The following is a 19,126-nucleotide window of genomic DNA, read 5'->3' as shown; positions in this document are numbered from 1 at the left end:
TGCTCTTATCATCTGATCGCGGCTGCATTTTACTTCTAGTGCTTTTAGATCTTAACGCTGCATTCGACTACGATAGGTCATTGCATTCTCTTGAATAGGCTAGAGAATTATTTTGGCGTTTGTGGAGTTGCATTAGCATGGTTTAGGTCCTATTTAGCAGACCACTACCACTTTATCTATGTAAATGAGGAATTGTTAAACCAAACAAAAAGTATGGAGTGCCACAGGGATCAGTTTTTGGGCCTCTGCTTTTCTCCTTGTATATACTTCCACTGGGAGAGATGATACCCAACTTTATATTTCTTCAAAACCTGATGAGATTTCACAATTCTCCTAATTAGCAGAGTGTATCAATGAAATAAAAGATTGGATGGCCAGATATTTCCTTCTACTCAATTCCGACAAAACAAAGGTACTAATTATTGGACCAAAAACATCTAAAAATAAGCTGCTAAAATATAATTTGACTCTCGATGGATGTACATCATCTTCAACAGCGAATAACTTAGGTGTTATATTTGATACCAATCTGTCCTTTGAAAATAAAATAAAACTCCACTGCTACATGTCACTGTGTGATGATGTCTAATAGCAGCCGGTGCCAGACAAACATCACTTCAGTCTATACTATGGACTTCAAAGAATGAACCCGTGCCAACTCCAACCATAAGACATGGGATACTTCATATGCCATTGTCTGAATCTTGGAATTAGGGTAGACCTCACCGAAATTACCGGCCAGGTTGAACTGAGATGCACCTCACTGATCTCTGCCTGCATCACCTCAGCCAATTGATGGACTACACTCTTGAAATGGAATACATAGACTAGCAATTGTCAACAAAAGCCTTCATCAGCCAATTAACCGGGACAATAGCATCTATGTGAACTTCTGCAGTTAATACAGGATGGACTTCAAAGACATTAGTCATTAATCTTACAGTTCATACAAAATATTTGTTTAAACATGGTCCCTTAACACTTAATTAGTTTAATAAATTAAACCATGACTTGCACTATACATCAGTAATATTGGCATTATATTCATGATGTTAGCCAGTGGGGAACTGGCCCCACAGTGATTCTGGTTTCTCCCAAGGTTATTTTCTCCCATTAACCAACATCTTATGGAGTTTTGTGTTCCTTGCCACAGTCGCCTTCGGCTTACTCACTGGGGTTATAAATGCCATTATTATTTAATGACTTATTTTTAAACACAATTCACAATCGTATTTTATCAAACTACACTGTAGGGCCTTGACCCAATCAACATGGCGGTAAAACTGCATGGCCCTTTGTTCTATAATCAAAGGAGACATATTGAACTCAGTTTCCAGAGTCCTTCACAGTTTCACAGCTGGATGTGAAGTCCTGCTCATGGACCCAGTCTCAAACGCCATTGGTTGAAGCGGGCAATGACGTCATCTTTTCAATAAAACCTGTGGACAGATGCAGCTAACTCTCTCTGTGTTGAGCTCCAGCTGGCATTTAAAGAGACACCTGTATATGTGCACATTCTGAAGGAGTTTTCCCTCCTTTTTGGACAAAGAACAAAAAGACCACGTTTTTCTAACCTCACCATTTGGCCACAGTAGAGAAAGATTAACTTAGCTATGTTCCAGTAAAGTATAATTAGAATAACCAGTTCATTCATTTTTCAATTTAAGACAACAGTGAATTTATTTTGAAACAGAAAAGGTGACCAGCTTCCCTTCTCCTCGTTTTTTTTAACGTTGACTATCTCCTGCATTTCTCCATCACCGGACCTGAGAAATTAAAAGTGGAGATGCGTCTTTTCAATGAATCCAGGATGGACTTCAAAGACATTGGTCATTAATCTTACAGTTCAAACACAATCAGTGTTTAAACACTGACCCTTAACCCTTACTTAGTTTAATCATTTTAAACCATGACTTTAACTATACATAAGTAATATTTAACATTATATTCATGATGTTAGCCAGAGGAACTGGCCCCCACAGTGAGTCTGGTTTCTCCCAAGGTTATTTTTCTCCATTAATCAACATCTTATGGAGTTTTGTGTTCCTTACCACAGTAAACTTTCAGCTGCTCACTGGGGTTATTAATACAATTATTATTGAATTACTTATTTTTAAACACGATTAACAATCATATTTGATCTAATTACACAATGATGATTCATCAACATTATAGACATTACAGTTTTATCGTCTGTTAATGCTGATATTCTGTAAAGCTGCTTTGAAGCGATGTGTGTTGTGAAAGGCACTGTACAAATAAAATTTACTTGACTTGGTGAAATATTTATCTCTTTATTGTATATAACCATCTTTATAGTTCCACAACTTTGTCCACTGATGAATATATTAGAAACTTTCACCTTTAGAACTCCCTAAACTGGCGACTGAGCAAAAAATTATTTTGATTCTGAGATAAGCTTGGAGGAGCTTTGCAAGGTAAATCAAGGTCTTGTCTCACGGGCAAGGCTGCGGGGCCAGATGGCTTTGCTGCTGAGTTTTTATATCTTATGCTACAGAAGTGGCTCCACTTTTGTTAGAAGTTTATATGGAATCATTAAAGAATGGAAAGTGTTTGGCAATCATGACACAACCCTGGATCAGTCTGATTCTTAAAAGGACAAAGATCAGAGCAAGTGTAAGAGTTACCATCTAATTTCCCGATCCAGCTAGACATTAAAGTTTTATCAAAAATATTGGCAAACCGATTAAGTTATGACATCTCTTATACATATTGATCAGGTGGGTTTTATTCAGGGCAGCAGCTCTTCTGATAACAGCAGGTGTCTAATTAATATCATGTGGTCAGTTGCAAATGAGCAGACTATGGTCGCTGCCATCTCACTTGACACTGAAAAGGCATTTGATATATTAGAATGGGATAATCTTTTTAAGATTTTGAAAATATATGTGTTAGGAAGATTTTTATTGGATCGATTAAGTTACTTTATAGACACACTGTACCAGCACCACAAACAAATGTATTAATTTCAGATGAGTTTACTCTGGACAGGAGCACCCAGCAGGGTTGCACTCTTTCCCCATTATTGTTCTGTCTTGCCCTGGAACCATTAGCAGCTGTGATAAGAAGATGATTTTCCAGGGGTGATGATAGCGGGAGGTATGGCACATAAGCTTTTGCTTTATGGAGATTATATTTTAATATTCGTCTCCAATCCCAATAGATCTATGCCTTGCCTCCACAGAATTATTCATTCATTTTCTACATTCTCAGGACACCAAGTCAATTGGTCTAAATACAAAGCGTTGTCTCTGACAGCGTACTGCCCAATAACAGCTTTTCACCCAGGCACTTTCCAATTCGAGGAGAGTTCATTTTGACCACTTGATAAAAAAAGTTTGAGTGATATGGGCAGGTGGGCTTCATTACATTTATCTATGATTTGGAAGGCTAATATAATTAAAATGAATTGTATTCCTGCTACAATCTGATATGTCCCCTCTTTTACTTAAAGCAATTTAAGAGCATTGTGAAGTCCTTCATTTGGAATGATAAGCATCCCAGATTACATTTCAATAAGTTACATAGGCTGGTTGACAAAGGTGGGCAAGGCCTACTCAAGATTTTGTTGACCCCTCTGGGGTCGACCGGACACGCCTGGCCTGACCTGCTGGATATTTTCGTCATTACAGCAGAAACAGCTTAAAATACTCTGTCATTTTTGGGTATACAGATAAGTGTAAGACATCATTAGAGACTATAAAGGGTGTACTTTTATTTGTGCACACAATAACAACAAAATCTTGTGCTTTTGTAAAATAAAGAAAACAAAAAGTGTGAGCTTTCAGCAGTCTCTGTGTTCACAAGCATATTTCAGAAACAAGTCACAAAAATGAACTGAAACTCTGCGAATACTTATCACACAAACATATGTCAAAAGAAAGCTTAAAATGTCTTTTTAATAAAACAATTCAAATTTAAAACAAATATTCTCCTGCAATGCAATCTGTATGAAACAAAGCGATGTAGAGTTTTTACTTGGATATCTAATTATCTGTAATGTGAGCCCACCCACCAGCAGAGCACGCCATTCATACGCTAATGTGCTGAGACAATCAATGCAAATGGTAAACGCCCCCGACAGTGAGGTTTGATGCAAACACATTTCATAAATTTTTCTGCTCGTTTGTAACGATACACAGGCGGGTAAACTACAGGATATTAAGGAAGAGTTAACATTTTCCTCAGAAGAAGAGCGGGACACTGATGAACATTTGTATTTTGAAGAGAGACTTGATCCAGCCGAGGATACAATTTGGAACGAGTAAATCATTGAGTTTTCATTAGCTGACATGCTATTTTATATAAACATGTTCATATTTTACAAGTGGGACTCTTTCCAGACTTGCCAGCCAGGATTCAGCGTATTCACATTTGAAATATGACTCCTAATAAGCAAGTTTTAGTTACATTTAAATGCTGTTTTGGCTAAAGCATGTATTTAAATTGTATGCTGTATAATATAAATATGATATGTAATATGATATAAAAATAATATGAATGTTTAGATTATATTTTATCTAGTGTTTATAATGCCTCATTATCATCAACAAAGCTTGTGCTTGCAAATATGTGTTCAGGTTAAATGAGTAAAACACACTTTAAATATGCCCATATTAGAAAATCAGCATCTTATAATGATTTCTGAAGGACATGTGACACTGAAGACTGCAGTAATGATGATGAAAATTCAGCTTTGATCACAAATTGCATTTTACAATATATTTAAATAGAAAACTGTTCTTTTAAATTGTAAAAAGAGTTCAGAATATCAATGTTGTTTCTGTATTTTGGATCAAATTAAGTAAAGTCTTTATGTAAAGAAAATGTACAGTCAGATTCCTTCTTTTAATTTAAAACTTGATTTTGATCATTAAGTCTCCTCACCTTCATTCTCTATCCCTCATTGATAGGCCCAGGGGAGGGTCTTTGTCTCTCATGTGTGAATTACAATGAATATTCATGATCATTCACGCCTCCTCGCATATGACCTATCTAACACTAAAAGTGTCTTACAAAAGTTCAATTACTATATTGTTTTGTAGGAATGAGTGATCAGGATAGTTTTCACATCATTTTGTAGCAAAAACTCTACGCTACAAGATCCAGTTCTCAAAAGTCTTGTGGACAAATGTTTAGTATGTGTTATATGGCCTTATTTCAGTGACTTAAAATTTTTGTTTTTTTTTCAAAAACCATGCATAAACGTTATTTTCTCAAAAATACAAACCTGTACATACATGTTGCTCACATATTATTGTAGCCCAGTTTGTGCTGAATACAGTGTTATCAGACTTTAGCCATTAATGTGTTTTTAAGCAACTGAAAAAAGCACAAATGTCAAGGCATGTCAAAACTTCTCCAGGGCCCAAAATAGGGGCCTCCGACCCCAGAGGGTTAATATGCTCGGTGACCTATATGAGAGTGGAGTGTTGAGATTGTTTGAAAATTTGGTCCAACATTTCAGGATTCCCAGATCTCAGTTCTTTAGTTATTTACAGTTGTGCCACCTGCTCTGAACTATTTTTGGGAGTAGCATACACCTGCTTTTGGAAAAGGTCAGGCATCATTGTATTACTTCTTGCTAATTCAGAGTCTGCGGGACAGAGCTTTAACTTCTATTAAGAGATTAAGGGAGAAAGATTTAAACTTGGTATTGGAGGGGGTGTGGGCTAGAATTCTAAAAAACATCAAGTCTGCATCTAGAGATGCAAGGGGTGCCTTATGCAATTCAAGATTTTACATCGATTCCATTGGACCCCCTCTAGACTGAACAGGCTTGGTCTTAAAGACACACCCACCTGCCAATCAGAAGATGGAGCCACAACCAATGTTTTAAGATCCAAGTATTTTGGTTGAAGGTTTAGAGTTTTGTGTGTGATGTATTGGGCACTCAAATAAAATTTTACCCCAGACTCTATTTAAGGCAATGAGGTGGTCATCAATACAGGGGATAAACACATATACATTTCAAGAGTGGTGAATGGAGATGGGGAGTGTGGTGGCTTTCGAGGAAGTGTTATGTAAAAGGCTGGGGTACTTGGATTCGTTTGATGGGAAATGGGGCAGCTTTTTGGCATTCTTGAAGGGCTCTCGGGGAGTGGCAAAGGAGAGAGAAGTATAATTTTAAATGTGTGTGATTACTATACTATTTATTTATTTTTGTGTATACTCATGTGTGACCACAGGGATATTTGTTGAGGGTCAGGATGGGGGTGGGGATTGGGAGGGGTAATAGTGGGAGTTAAATGCTGATTTTTTTAATATATGTTTTCCTTTATTTGTTAATTGTATGAATCAATAAAACTTGTTAATCAGAAAAAATAACAACAATAATATTGACCAGACAAAAAAGCGAGTAGGCGAGTTCAATGGTTGTCGAATACTGGAGTCCAATACTGGTGTCCATTGCTTGATGAGATTATAATAAACATGCAGCAGTTTCTTTTTCTAAGAAATATTAATGTTATTCATTAAAATTATTAGAATCTGTCTGTAAAAACAATAAACAAACATAACTTTGGTGAACTCTTATTTTCTATGAGCGGGGTTGAGGGATAACAGATAATAGTGGCCTTTGACCAATCAGTGGAAACAGGACTGTCAGGCCTGCGCCCATGGGCAAAACAAATTTTCAAGATATAATCTTGGTTTATATGAACAAATGATTGTTTTTTCTTGTTTTTGGCTATTTCTTTTTAAATTGAATAACAAGCAGATACAATATAAATGATTGTGATGTGATAAAGAGAGATAACAGAAATGTGATAAATTAACGGTTTATTGGTTATTTTATTTTTAAGACAAAAATGAGGAAACTAATTATCCGAAGGTCCGTGTATTTTTGCGTCCATTCCTTTTTTATCCCAAAAATGAAAAACTCAAAATGTTTTTTTTTTGTTTGTTTTCATTATTGGTTTTAACACTGATAAATAAAATAAGCACATACAAACTAATTTCATGTTGACCATTTTATTTTCTATTTAAAAAGGAAAAAATTAGATTGGGGAAAAGGCTACATTGTTGTTTTCCTCCAGTGTTTAAAAATTAATTTACACCTTGAATATTTGATACACCATGTGAACCGACAGAAGGCGTTTAATTTCATCTGATTGGTCAACATGCCCGTCTTCTGTATCCTACTGCGTCAGCTAGAATAGGGTTATTTTATTTTATTTTGTCAACTATAATGAGGACAAGAGAAAAAAGGCATATGATGACAATAATCAAACAGCTGTAATTAAAACATACTGTTGACGAAAATATGACAAGTATTGATGGTAAAAATCCAGTCAAAGTTTGTTGAATATTTTCCCATTGGACACATGTACAGTTAACAATTGGTTAATTACCTCACTCAAACACACATACAGAACTGTGCAAACGCTTTAGGCACTTTGGAAATGTTTCATATTGAGGATGTCTTCAAAAATAATGTAGATTTCATTTATCAATTAACATCATACAAAGTACTGTGGGGGCCTTGACATCTGAACCTGTTCTTCTATTCTATTGTATTTGCAAAATAAATGTTTGGAAGTCTAAAATGTACATTTCCTATTGACACAATAAATATGAAAATATAAATAAGTTAAATTAAGACAAAAGTTTTTGTGAAGCATCTTATGTGCGAAGACTTCTGCACAGTACTGTACATTTTTCAAAATGTGAATATTTGTTCAAAGTTTGTTTCATATGACTTGTGTGCATTTTTCCAAGTCTTCTGAAGACAACTTTATGTGTTTGTTTTGATACCTGTAAATATCAAAGGCTTTGTTTGGTTTGTAATTCACAGACTGCAGCGCTTCAGGTGGCATGTATTTCAAAGTTCCTCCCTCCACTTCATCTTTCTCTCGGAAACTTTTAGAAAGACTTGGCGACTTCATGAAAGACCGAAATCTGTAAGCTAAAGAAAATAGAAAAGTTAGAGAGGCTACGTTCACACAGTCAGTGTTTGGGATTGACTGACGCATACTTACATGAGTGAGTCTTGAAATATTCCATTCATAAATTAGTGTAAAGTAGCAGTTCGAATGCTGTCTGTATGAATTAACAACCAAAGTCACAACCGTATTCTAACCATAGAAACATTAACTAAAGATGGCGACTTCCATAAGAACCATCATGTCTTTTCACAATTGACTGGCGTTATCAATTAAACATGTCCAGTTGGTAGCGAGTTTATCCATCAGATCATAATTAACTAACAGTGAATCTGAATCCTTTTTAAACTAGTTCAGAGTGCACCATTTGTGTCGCGTGAAAGACATCGGCTGGATCTTCGGATGTACAGCTCATTTCTCCATCTCCGTGAGTTAATGAATCCCATATGAAACACACGAGACACATGCATGTACAGTGCAGCTGGTTGTCCAGTATGGTTCCGTTCACACAGCACATGTTTGCCGAGAATGCAGTAGTGAGACCTGAACATTTGCGGGTGTCAGTTCTGTTATAGAATGCAGTTGTCACTCTCATAAATAACAGAACTGTGTGTGAACGTAACCGTATTAAGCACTCAAATACAGGATTGACAACTGGGTTCTGCTGCTGTGTGAACGTGGTCAGAGAGATTTGTCATACTGCATTGCTTAAGCAACGTGTAACTGCAATAACTGTTGGGTGTTACACTATCTGGATGATATTATGAACTGCTATACAGAAAATTAAGTGATTTATGGGTGCAGAACATAATCACTTTATTTTCTGTATAAATCCGAAACATTATCAGTGTGAAAGCACAACATGAGCCTGATGTTGCAGTCGTTTATGTTGCATATGTGAAACAGGGACTTACCTTGGCATTGAGGCTGTCATCCAGCAGCACATTACTGGGCTTCAGATCCAGGTGTAAAAGGGGAGGGACCAGCTGGTGTAGGAAGTTCATTCCCAGACAAATCTGATGAGTGATACGGAAGGTCAAAGGCCACGGCGGGGATCCCTTCAACGTCTTAAGCAGCTCAGCCAGAGAGTCCCTCGACATGTACTCCATCACCAGACCCACCTGAGACAGGACACCCGGATTGCCCAGACGCCCCTCGTACAAGCCGTAGATCCACAGGGCGTTTGGATTTCTACCCTGGAACATCAGATTAGCTTCTCTCTGAAGAGGCGATGTTGAACTGCTGAATGAATGAGGAAGAATATAAGATGAAGAAATGTTGTCCATTATCATTATTTCCTGGCTGATGATCATTAAGTTTTGTTTGAAGAAAACATTCAAAACATTTCTTTTAACTTGAGCTGTGTGGACTGAACATTATTATTCTTGAAATAAAGCACAGGAATTAAAATTTCTTTGCAAAATCATTGCTTTCTATCATTTTTAATGTCTTCCAGCTAGGATTACTATGGTGTAGCCTATGGTGTTACTTCGGTACAAGGGACAACACCGGTGTGGCGTTTTTACCGGGCAAAAGGGAAATATTATGAATAGAACTTCCAATATCAAAACAAAGCCTAACAGCCTTTAATAAAGAATAGTTGCCTAATGAACAGTTTGCGACCCATGATAAATGAACCTAAATAACGCATTGAAAGCCAGAAGTTCATTAACAATGTTTCAAATGACACATTCAGCAAAGTATGCAACCTGACAGAAGACGTTTAATTGCAGGTAGTGAATATAATGTGCATGGTGGGTAACTGTAAGACTTCTTGGATTCAGAATGACACAAGATATTCTGTTAGAAACACCCACACGCACTTGAAGAAACACACTTTATTACATTTTTAAGAACAGATGACAGAAAAGCTGTCTGTGCGCATGTCCGATGCACTGTTTGTTTAGAGGCGTGCAGTCTCGTGGAACACGTGTATGTAAAGGGTTCTCACTCTTTCATTGTTTCAGTCTTCTGAAAGAAAATTAAAGAATAGTATTGTAAGTTCAGTTCACTTTATAGAAATATAAATTATTATGCATGGATGTAGTAGGGATGTTGCCCTTCACAACTGTTGAAAAGCTATCTTTCAAAAAGTTGAACAACACAATTTTAGTTTCATTAAAAAATTTTGTTAAAATCAATAAAAAATAAAGTTCAAAGATTAAAATCAAGCTGCCTTGCGTTATTTTGTAGCCTATTGCTTAACAAAAACTACCCCACAGTGCTACTTAGCATCCAACCAGCGGTAATACCAGAGGTGTTAGTCGGTTTGAATATGAACACCCCACCGGTGTGAAAATTATGATACAATGGCAAGTCTACTAATGACACAACTCAGCAACTCGGGTATCATCTAAAGTTTGGAAACTTTTATAAGAATGAAAACTGTTAATGTATTTAGGTTGAATGATTTCGACATCATATTTCAAAGACGATTATAATAATTGTATTTTTCTTGTACAAGTTTTTATTATTTTGGGAACATTTTATATACTATACATAGGACGAAATGGGAATCCCTCTGGGTTTTCTTTAATGGCGTATTTCAACTTGTGAGTAAAATAAGGTCTGTGGTAAACAATCCTTAAAGATACAGTACTTGAGCGATTTGTCCAGCAACATAAATTACACACAAGCAAAACTTAAAATGTGAATTCGCAGTGTTTTAAAAAAAAACATGTTGCTAACGAGTCAGCTAGATAAGGACTACAAATACCACATGTACAAAACGTCCAAGTATCGTCAAGTCAAGTTTACCACAGACCATATTTTACTCACAAATTCAAAACTGCCATTATAACAAAACCCAAAGGAAAATACAGATGGCTTGAAAATACAAATTGTCCTCCAGGTTTTGGACTACAACTTGAACAGCTTTACAGTAGCTGTTTGTAAAGTTTAGTTAAATAAAATGTATTTCCTTAATATCCTTTTCTTTAAAAAAAATATTTTTTAAATCAATAATCTGAGTTACAGTGAAACACTTACAATGGAAGTGAATGGAGACAATCTGTAAACTTCCAAATGCTCACTGTTTCAAAACTATAGACAATACATCTGTGTTCATATGATTTTTGTGTGATAAAATCACTTACCGCATATGTGTACAGTTATTATAGTAGCCTATATACAATTTTACAACCACTTGAATGGCATAAGCTAATAAACTCTAAAAGACAATATAAACTGCTTCACAGCTCAAATAATACACGTTTTACCAGAAAAATGAATGCAAGTGCTTTTGTACAATTATAAGCTTCACATTTCTGCTTTAAAACCCTCCAAACTCGTCCGTCCTTTTGAGTCAAAATTATGTTTGTGGTTATCAACATTATGACAAAAATGCTGTCGATGAACCCGGATTATTCCTTTAACGAAGGGTCAATATTTTCCCTATTGATTGTTAAAAGGTCTTTTTACTATTTGAGGACATTTTCTGACCATATAAAAACTAATCATGCATGCACATTTATGTCAAATACGTCAAGTGAATCATTAATTTCAATAAATTAATTGATTTAAAAACAATTAAACTGAAGAGGCCATTAAAATCAACATATTTTAAATAAGGCTCAAATTACCCAATAAGTAACTTAATCGCCACGTCAATTCCCCATTTCTTGTGTTTTGCTCGGTAGATCTTTCCGAACCCGCCGGATCCGATCAATTTCCAACTCTCCAAACAGTCATCATCATGAATCACACCAGACCGCAGACCGTTCGGTCCATCCATCACTGCAGCTCGATCTGATGGAGGTTAAACACTTTTTCACAGTTTCTATTTAACTCAAGTTCCCTGTTAATGGCATCGATTCACAAAATGGTGAATTTGTTTCACTTCCTTAAAATCACTCGCTTACACACACTCTCGCTCTCTCTCTCTCTCTCTCTCTCTCTCTCTCTCTCTCTCTCTCTCTCTCTCTCTCTCCTCTTCTTCTTCTTCTTCTTTGGGCTTATTGGCGGTTCGCATTCTTAAAAAGAGCATTACCGCCATCTACTGTAGGTAATAGATCAGAGACAATATATCACAACTCCCAGAACAATCAGGACTCGTGCTTTCAATGTTGCTGCGTGTTCAGCTCCTCCATCTACAGCCAAAGTCCCTCATCTTCCAGAGAGGGATACTGATACTAAAAACACTAATAGCCTATCTATATTCTAAAGATCAAATTTGTTCTACTTAAAAACTTTATTATTAACCTACCCCCTCTACTGAGTTTAAAACCATCTTTAATGTTAATTGTTGATTGTCTTTCATCTCAAATTCTTCAATTATCTTACTTCTTTCTTCAGAATATTTATTACACTTAATAAGTACATGCTCCACTGTTTCTCTGATTCCACACCATTCACATAATCCTGTAGGATGTTTTCCTATTATTTGCATTGTTGAATTAAGTCCTGTATGTCCTAGTCTTAATCTAGAAATAATACAGTCTTCCTTCCTTCTCCCACTTGAATTCCTTCCTCTACCTACCAATGGTTGTATTAAATATAAATGTCTACCTTTTTCCTCATTATCCCAATACGATTGCCAATTTTTATTTATCCCCGTTTAATTATTGATTTGATTTCTAATTTACTATACCTAATTTGCATATCTATATTTTCCTTTGCCATAGACTGTTTTGCTAGTTTATCTGCTTCTTCATTTCCAGACACTCCGGTATGTGCGGAACCCATAAAAACTGAACTATCTTATTTTTTTGTTGCATCATGAACAATATCTGTAAGATTTCCAAAACAATATCCTGTCTAGTATCTGATTTTTGAACTTCCAGGCACCTCAAGGCTGAACTTGAATCTGAGCATATTAAAGTTTTACTTAGCCCCATTTCATTTATTTTATTAAGTGCTATCATAATTGCTAGTAGCTCTCCTGTAAACACAGATACATGATCTGATACTCTTTCCCTCTTGCCACTTTCAATCTGGGAATGATATACGCTACCCCAACCTGTCCCTTCTGTGGATCCTTAGATGCATCTGTGAAAACCTTTATATATTGTTCATACTTAATACCAATATATTCTTTTGTCATCTCTGCTTCCAACATCCTCTGATCTTTATCTTGTCTTGATTCCAATAAGAATAGATCTACATTTGGTTGAGGTAAAATCCATAATGGTGTTGTTGGTAATATTACTGCTGGAATAACTCTATACTCATTTAATTTCATATTCTGAACTAAATCCTTAATAATCCAACCAAAACTGTTAACTTTTCCTTTCCCATATTCCCAACATGTTTCAAGTATACCTTTTGTTGGATGACTATCCTTCTGCCCTTTAAGGTTTACCCAGTATGCCAGTATCAATTGTTTCCTTCTTAAGTGAATTGGCATCTCCCCCATCTCCACCTGTAAAGCTGAGGACTCTCTCTCTCTCTCTCTCTCTCTCTCTCTCTCTCTCTCTCTCTCTCTCTCTCTCTCTCTCTCTCTCTCTCTCTCTATTTTTCAATTTAAAAGTACTATAATTGGCATGATTGTGTTTACATTCAATATTGCCAAAGCATTAATAAACAAAACAAATAATAATAAAATAGTAACAAATAACAATAAAACTATAATAACAATATACACTATATACAATATAAAATATGCATTTAACAGGACATTATGAACATAAGAAAATAAAAGTACTGTGACTGAAGTACATTAAGGCAGTAATTGGTTTCTGAGGGTGAATTTTGCTGCAACTGATGCATGATGGTCCTCCTCCAGTAACACCAGCATCTGATCTGATCTCCCCCAGTAACACCAGCATCTGATCTGATCTCCCCCAGTAACACCAGCATCTGATCTGATCTCCCCCAGTAACACCAGCATCTGATCTGATCTCCTCCAGTAACACCAGCATCTGATCTGATCTCCTCCAGTAACACCAGCATCTGATCTGATCTCCCCAGTAACACCTGCATCTGATCTGTTCTCCTCCAGTAACACCAGCATCTGATCTGATCTCCCCCAGTAACACCAGCATCTGATCTGATCTCCCCCAGTAACACCAGCATCTGATCTGATCTCCTCCAGTAACACCAGCATCTGATCTGATCTCCTCCAGTAACACCAGCATCTGATCTGATCTCCCCAGTAACACCAGCATCTGATCTGATCTCCTCCAGTAACACCAGCATCTGATCTGATCTCCTCCAGTAACACCAGCATCTGATGTGATCTCCCCAGTAACACAAGCATCTGATCTGATCTCCCCAGTAACACCAGCATCTGATCTGATCTCCTCCAGTAACACCAGCATCTGATCTGATCTCCTCCAGTAACACCAGCATCTGATCTGATCTCCCCAGTAACACCAGCATCAGATATGATCTCCTCCAGTAACACCAGCATCTGATCTGATCTCCCCAGTAACACCAGCATCTGATCTGATCTCCCCAGTAACACCAGCATCTGATCTGTTCTCCTCCAGTAACACCAGCATCTGATCTGATCTCCTCCAGTAACACCAGCATCTGATCTGATCTCCCCAGTAACACCAGCATCTGATCTGATCTCCCCAGTAACACCAGCATCTGATCTGATCTCCTCCAGTAACACCAGCATCTGATCTGATCTCCTCCAGTAACACCAGCATCTGATCTGATCTCCCCAGTAACACCAGCATCTGATCTGATCTCCTCCAGTAACACCAGCATCTGATGTGATCTCCCCCAGTAACACAAGCATCTGATCTGATCTCCCCCAGTAACACCAGCATCTGATCTGATCTCCTCCAGTAACACCAGCATCTGATCTGATCTCCTCCAGTAACACCAGCATCTGATCTGATCTCCCCCAGTAACACCAGCATCAGATATGATCTCCTCCAGTAACACCAGCATCTGATCTGATCTCCCCCAGTAACACCAGCATCTGATCTGATCTCCCCCAGTAACACCAGCATCTGATCTGTTCTCCTCCAGTAACACCAGCATCTGATCTGATCTCCTCCAGTAACACCAGCATCTGATCTGATCTCCTCCAGTAACACCAGCATCTGATCTGATCTCTGAAACTGTGAAGGTATTTCTCTCTTACCTCTGTAAATTTCTCCCAGTGAAACAGAAAGTTCAGACTGTGATCACTGAGTCTGTATTTGGTGAGGATCCGTCTCTGTTTTGGATCTCTTACAGTGTGCAGATATTCTGCCAGATTATATGTTCTGTTTAGGGTCCGATAACATTCCAGTTTGCTTTGGTTTTTACTTCCATTTTCCCAATGATCCAAATATGAATTTTTGCTTTCTTTTATGATTTGGTTTATTCTGATCTGGTTTAGTTCAGCAGTGCTGGTCTGAAACTGGTGTTAGTTAGTTGTTAGTGGGTTTGTGAGTTTTCTTTTTTTAGGCTTCAGCTCTTGGGTTTTAAGGGCTTCATGTTGCAGTGTGTTTGGAGAACTTGAATTTAAGTGTGTCCAAAATTTGAGGGATGGTTTTTCAAAATGTATAATTAGGGGGTATCTGCCTAGTTCGGCCCGGCATGCATTAGTAGGTGTTCTTCTCTGAACTCTTCGAATGTTTCTACAGAATTCTGCATCCAGGGTTCTATGGGGTGTTTGTCCCATCTCCAGTAATCTGCATTATAATACGATCTTACACCAGATTGTTACAGGAATGTCTATGTGGGTAAATTTGCCCTTAATAGCATAGAATGCTCTTCTAGCTTTCTCTTTTAGTGCACTGACCAAAACCCCCTGTAGCACTGATGTTTAGAGCGAGGTAGTCGTAGTGTCGGGTGTGTTCTATTGCAGTGTTCCCCAGAGTGAATGTGTATCTGGTGTCCTGTAATCTGGCTTTTTTCTGGAAGATCATAATTGTAGTTTTTTTCAGATTGACTGTCATGGCCCAGTTCTGACAGTAGTTCTCCAGCAGGTACAGGTGCTGCTGTAGCCCTTGTGCAGTAGCTGACAGCAGCACCAGATCATCTGCATAGAGAAGAAATTTAACTTCAGAATGATTTAGAGTAAGACCGGGTGTTGCAGATTGTTCCAGTAGCATTGCTAACTCATTAATGTAAATGTTGAGAGTTGGACTCAAACTGCAGCCCTGTCTCACTCCTCATCCTTGAGTGAATAATTCTGTTCTTTTATTGCCGATTTTAACTGCACACCTGTTGTCTGAATACATAGATTTGATAGTGTCATACATTTTACCCCCAATGCCGGATTGTAGAATTTTATAATATAGACCATCATGCCAAATGGAATCAAATGCTTTTTTTTTTAAATCCACAAAGCATGCATACATTTTGCCTTTGCTTTTTGATAAATGTGCTGGTTGACTATCGTGTGTAGCGTGTGAATGTGGTGCGTGTGGTTTGGTTGGAATCCAATCTGACTCTTACTCAAGACATTGTGCTTGGTAAGGAAGGCCTTTATCTGGGTATTCAGGATACAGCAGAAAGTCTTCCCCAGATTGCTGCTCACACAAATGCCTTGGTAGTTATTGGGGTCAAATTTGTCTCCACTCTTATATAATGGGTGTATTAAGCCCATACTCCAGGTGTCAGGAAAATAGCCAGATTGCAGAACCAGATTGAACAGTTTTAATAAGGCCTCCTGCATTACTGCTGGACTGTGCTTCAGCATTTCTGTTCTAATGTTGTCTACCACATGCCTTTCTGGGTTTTACTTTCTTAAGTGCATATCTCTCTCTCTCTCTCTCTCTCTCTCTCTCTCTCTCTCTCTCTCTCTCTCACGCTCACACACACACACACCTTCTTTTAGGGTTTATTGGCGGTTGGCAAACCAGTTTAGCTTTACCGCCACCTAATGAACTGATCATACATACAAATAATCAAAATACATAAAATATATAGAGGAAAATAAATAACTAAATAAAATCAACTATATTTGTTACATAAACAAATTGCTTCAGGCACAAAAGTAAATTTATGATGGTTTGTGGAAAACCTGATTGTACTTAAACCCCACCAAAGGGCATCCGCTCAAAATAAAGGTTTAAAGGGTGTGCTATCTCCCATTATTCTATGCACCATCCTCAACAATTGCTTATCAAAATAAAGTACAAGACTACGTAAAGAAACACTTTAGCTCATTTACAGTACCTTGTAGATCAGGGTCTCAAACTCAAATTTGCTGGGGGCCACTGCTGGGAACGAAAGCTCATAGGAGGGCCATAGGAGGGCCATTCAAGTGTAGCGTGGCCACATAAGGGGATGTTATATATAAGGTTATGACATTAAACTAATTATAGTTGTCATTATTGCCTATTAGTTATATTGCTTTCCCCTGTTATCTGTCATTCCCTCAGCTGTTGTGTGTTGATCCCTATCTCTGTTCGCGCGAGAACTTCACGTCAATTCGCATCACGTGATTACTCGCCACGTAAACAGAAAGTATCTGTGACTTTCTATTTAAGGAACCGGCATGCCGGTTTTCGGGACGCTCATTCACAAAACCTTTCCATTCATTCATTCATTGGATTATATATTGATGACTGACCTGGAAGCGCGAGGGCGCCGTTCCTCTTTGGAGTATATTCATTTGGCTCGCTGCCTGGATTACTTTTTAATCAGAGGACATACGTCTGTCATCATCTCTTGATCGTGCTCACTGACTATACGAATACCCGGTGAGGCTGATCTGAACACTGTAAATAACTCTGTGCACTCTGGATATCACTTTGACACTCACATACACCTTGTATTGTATTATGGTAAATGTTATTTTGGATGTTGTAAATACACTTGAGTTTATTGGTACTTCATCAGTGTTGAGTGATATATTTGTTTTTCATACTCCATAGCCTATAGAACGGTACTGTTGTTCCCATTATAGTGTAAACTCCACTTAAAGATTTTGGGGAGTGTTACACAAGCACAACAAAAAAGAACAATATTTTTCTGGAAATTTACTTCACTTGCTGAAACGTTAGCTCTCATTCAGATTATGTAACACATTTGCGTCATACATCAGTATATAAAACAGATATAGGCTATTTAACAATGTATTTAATATAATTTTAACAGTAAGTGCAACTCTTTTCACCTTACTTTATTTTAACTTAAATAAATGGTCAAACCTTTGCACTGAACTAACAACCTTGCAGTGAACACATGCAATCCCTGAATAAATTTACACACTATTCTATTTCTTGCCAGACAGAAGCGCTGAGCCACATTTGCCACGTTTGCCCTGATGGAGGTCACAGTTGAAACCCTGAGCACAGCTTCAAGGGCATCACTAAGCTTGGACCTGTACTTGCATTTATTGAAGTTCATAGTTGAGAAAAGTTTCTCACACAGATATGTGCTTCCAAAAAGGCACATTACCCGACTGAACACTTTGGACAGCACTGGGTATGGAAGAATTAATTGGACTTTAATATTTGTAACCCACAGAAGACAATCTACAAATGTGTACAATGATGTGCAAATATTTCACTATCTGCAAATGTGTATATTTACATTTGTGATACGTAAAATCATATCCACAAAAATACAGGGTGATGTGTACAACACAAAACTGTTTTTACACATTTGCAGATTACTTCCTGTGAATTTGTGGGTCACGTTACATTTGTAAGTTCCTTTTTACACATTTGTGGAATTTTGTCCAATGTGTATTGCGGAGATCTGTAAATAAACATATACACAAATATCTCACGATTTGCAAATACACACAATTAAATCTGTACAAATATCTTTTTATGTCACATACAAATTGTGATTTACGCATTTGTGGATCCATTTCTACACACAAAACTGTTTTTACGCATTTGTGGATTGCTTCCGGGCAATTTGCAGGTCACGTGACATTTGCAACGCCTTTTTACACATTTGTGGATTTTTGTCCACTCTGTCCCGCTGCGATCTGTAAAAACACATTTGTAAGGCGTACGTGTGAGAGCAGTTAATTAGCCACACCAGCAGGTGGCGGTGCAAGCACACACAGTCTATGACACACATAGAACCTGAAAGAGCATCATGAGTGTCATACTATGAGCTGCATGGCATACCATGGCGTCAGGAAATCGAAAGCAAACCCGCTGCAAACCGTAAGTAACAGGTTTTCTTGATCAATCAAAATAATGATAATAACTGTAAGTTGAGGAAACAGTATGTAATGTAACGTTAATGGGTTGATGCAGTGTCCAGCTTAGTTCAGCTAAAACCTTAACGATCTGACTTGCTAGCTTAAAATTAACGTTAATGTTACGTTCTTCTTGTTTAAGCTAACGTTACGTTACTAGCCACCCAGGGCC

At 37.5% G+C, this 19,126-nt stretch overlaps 1 protein-coding gene and 1 pseudogene across 2 annotated transcripts in view; both read right to left on the bottom strand.

The window, feature by feature from the left end:
* The window catches only part of LOC127647906 (receptor-interacting serine/threonine-protein kinase 3-like), a 35,419-nt pseudogene extending 23,643 nt beyond the window's left edge, over nt 1-11,776 (bottom strand).
* The window catches only part of LOC127648112 (NACHT, LRR and PYD domains-containing protein 1 homolog), a 93,837-nt gene that overhangs the window by 14,777 nt on the left and 59,934 nt on the right, over nt 1-19,126 (bottom strand). The window lies entirely within an intron of this gene.

The sequence above is a fragment of the Xyrauchen texanus genome, chromosome 1, assembly GCF_025860055.1.
Source record: "Xyrauchen texanus isolate HMW12.3.18 chromosome 1, RBS_HiC_50CHRs, whole genome shotgun sequence".
Taxonomy (NCBI): Eukaryota; Metazoa; Chordata; class Actinopteri; order Cypriniformes; family Catostomidae; genus Xyrauchen; species Xyrauchen texanus.
This window is presented reverse-complemented; position numbering and strand designations above follow the sequence as displayed.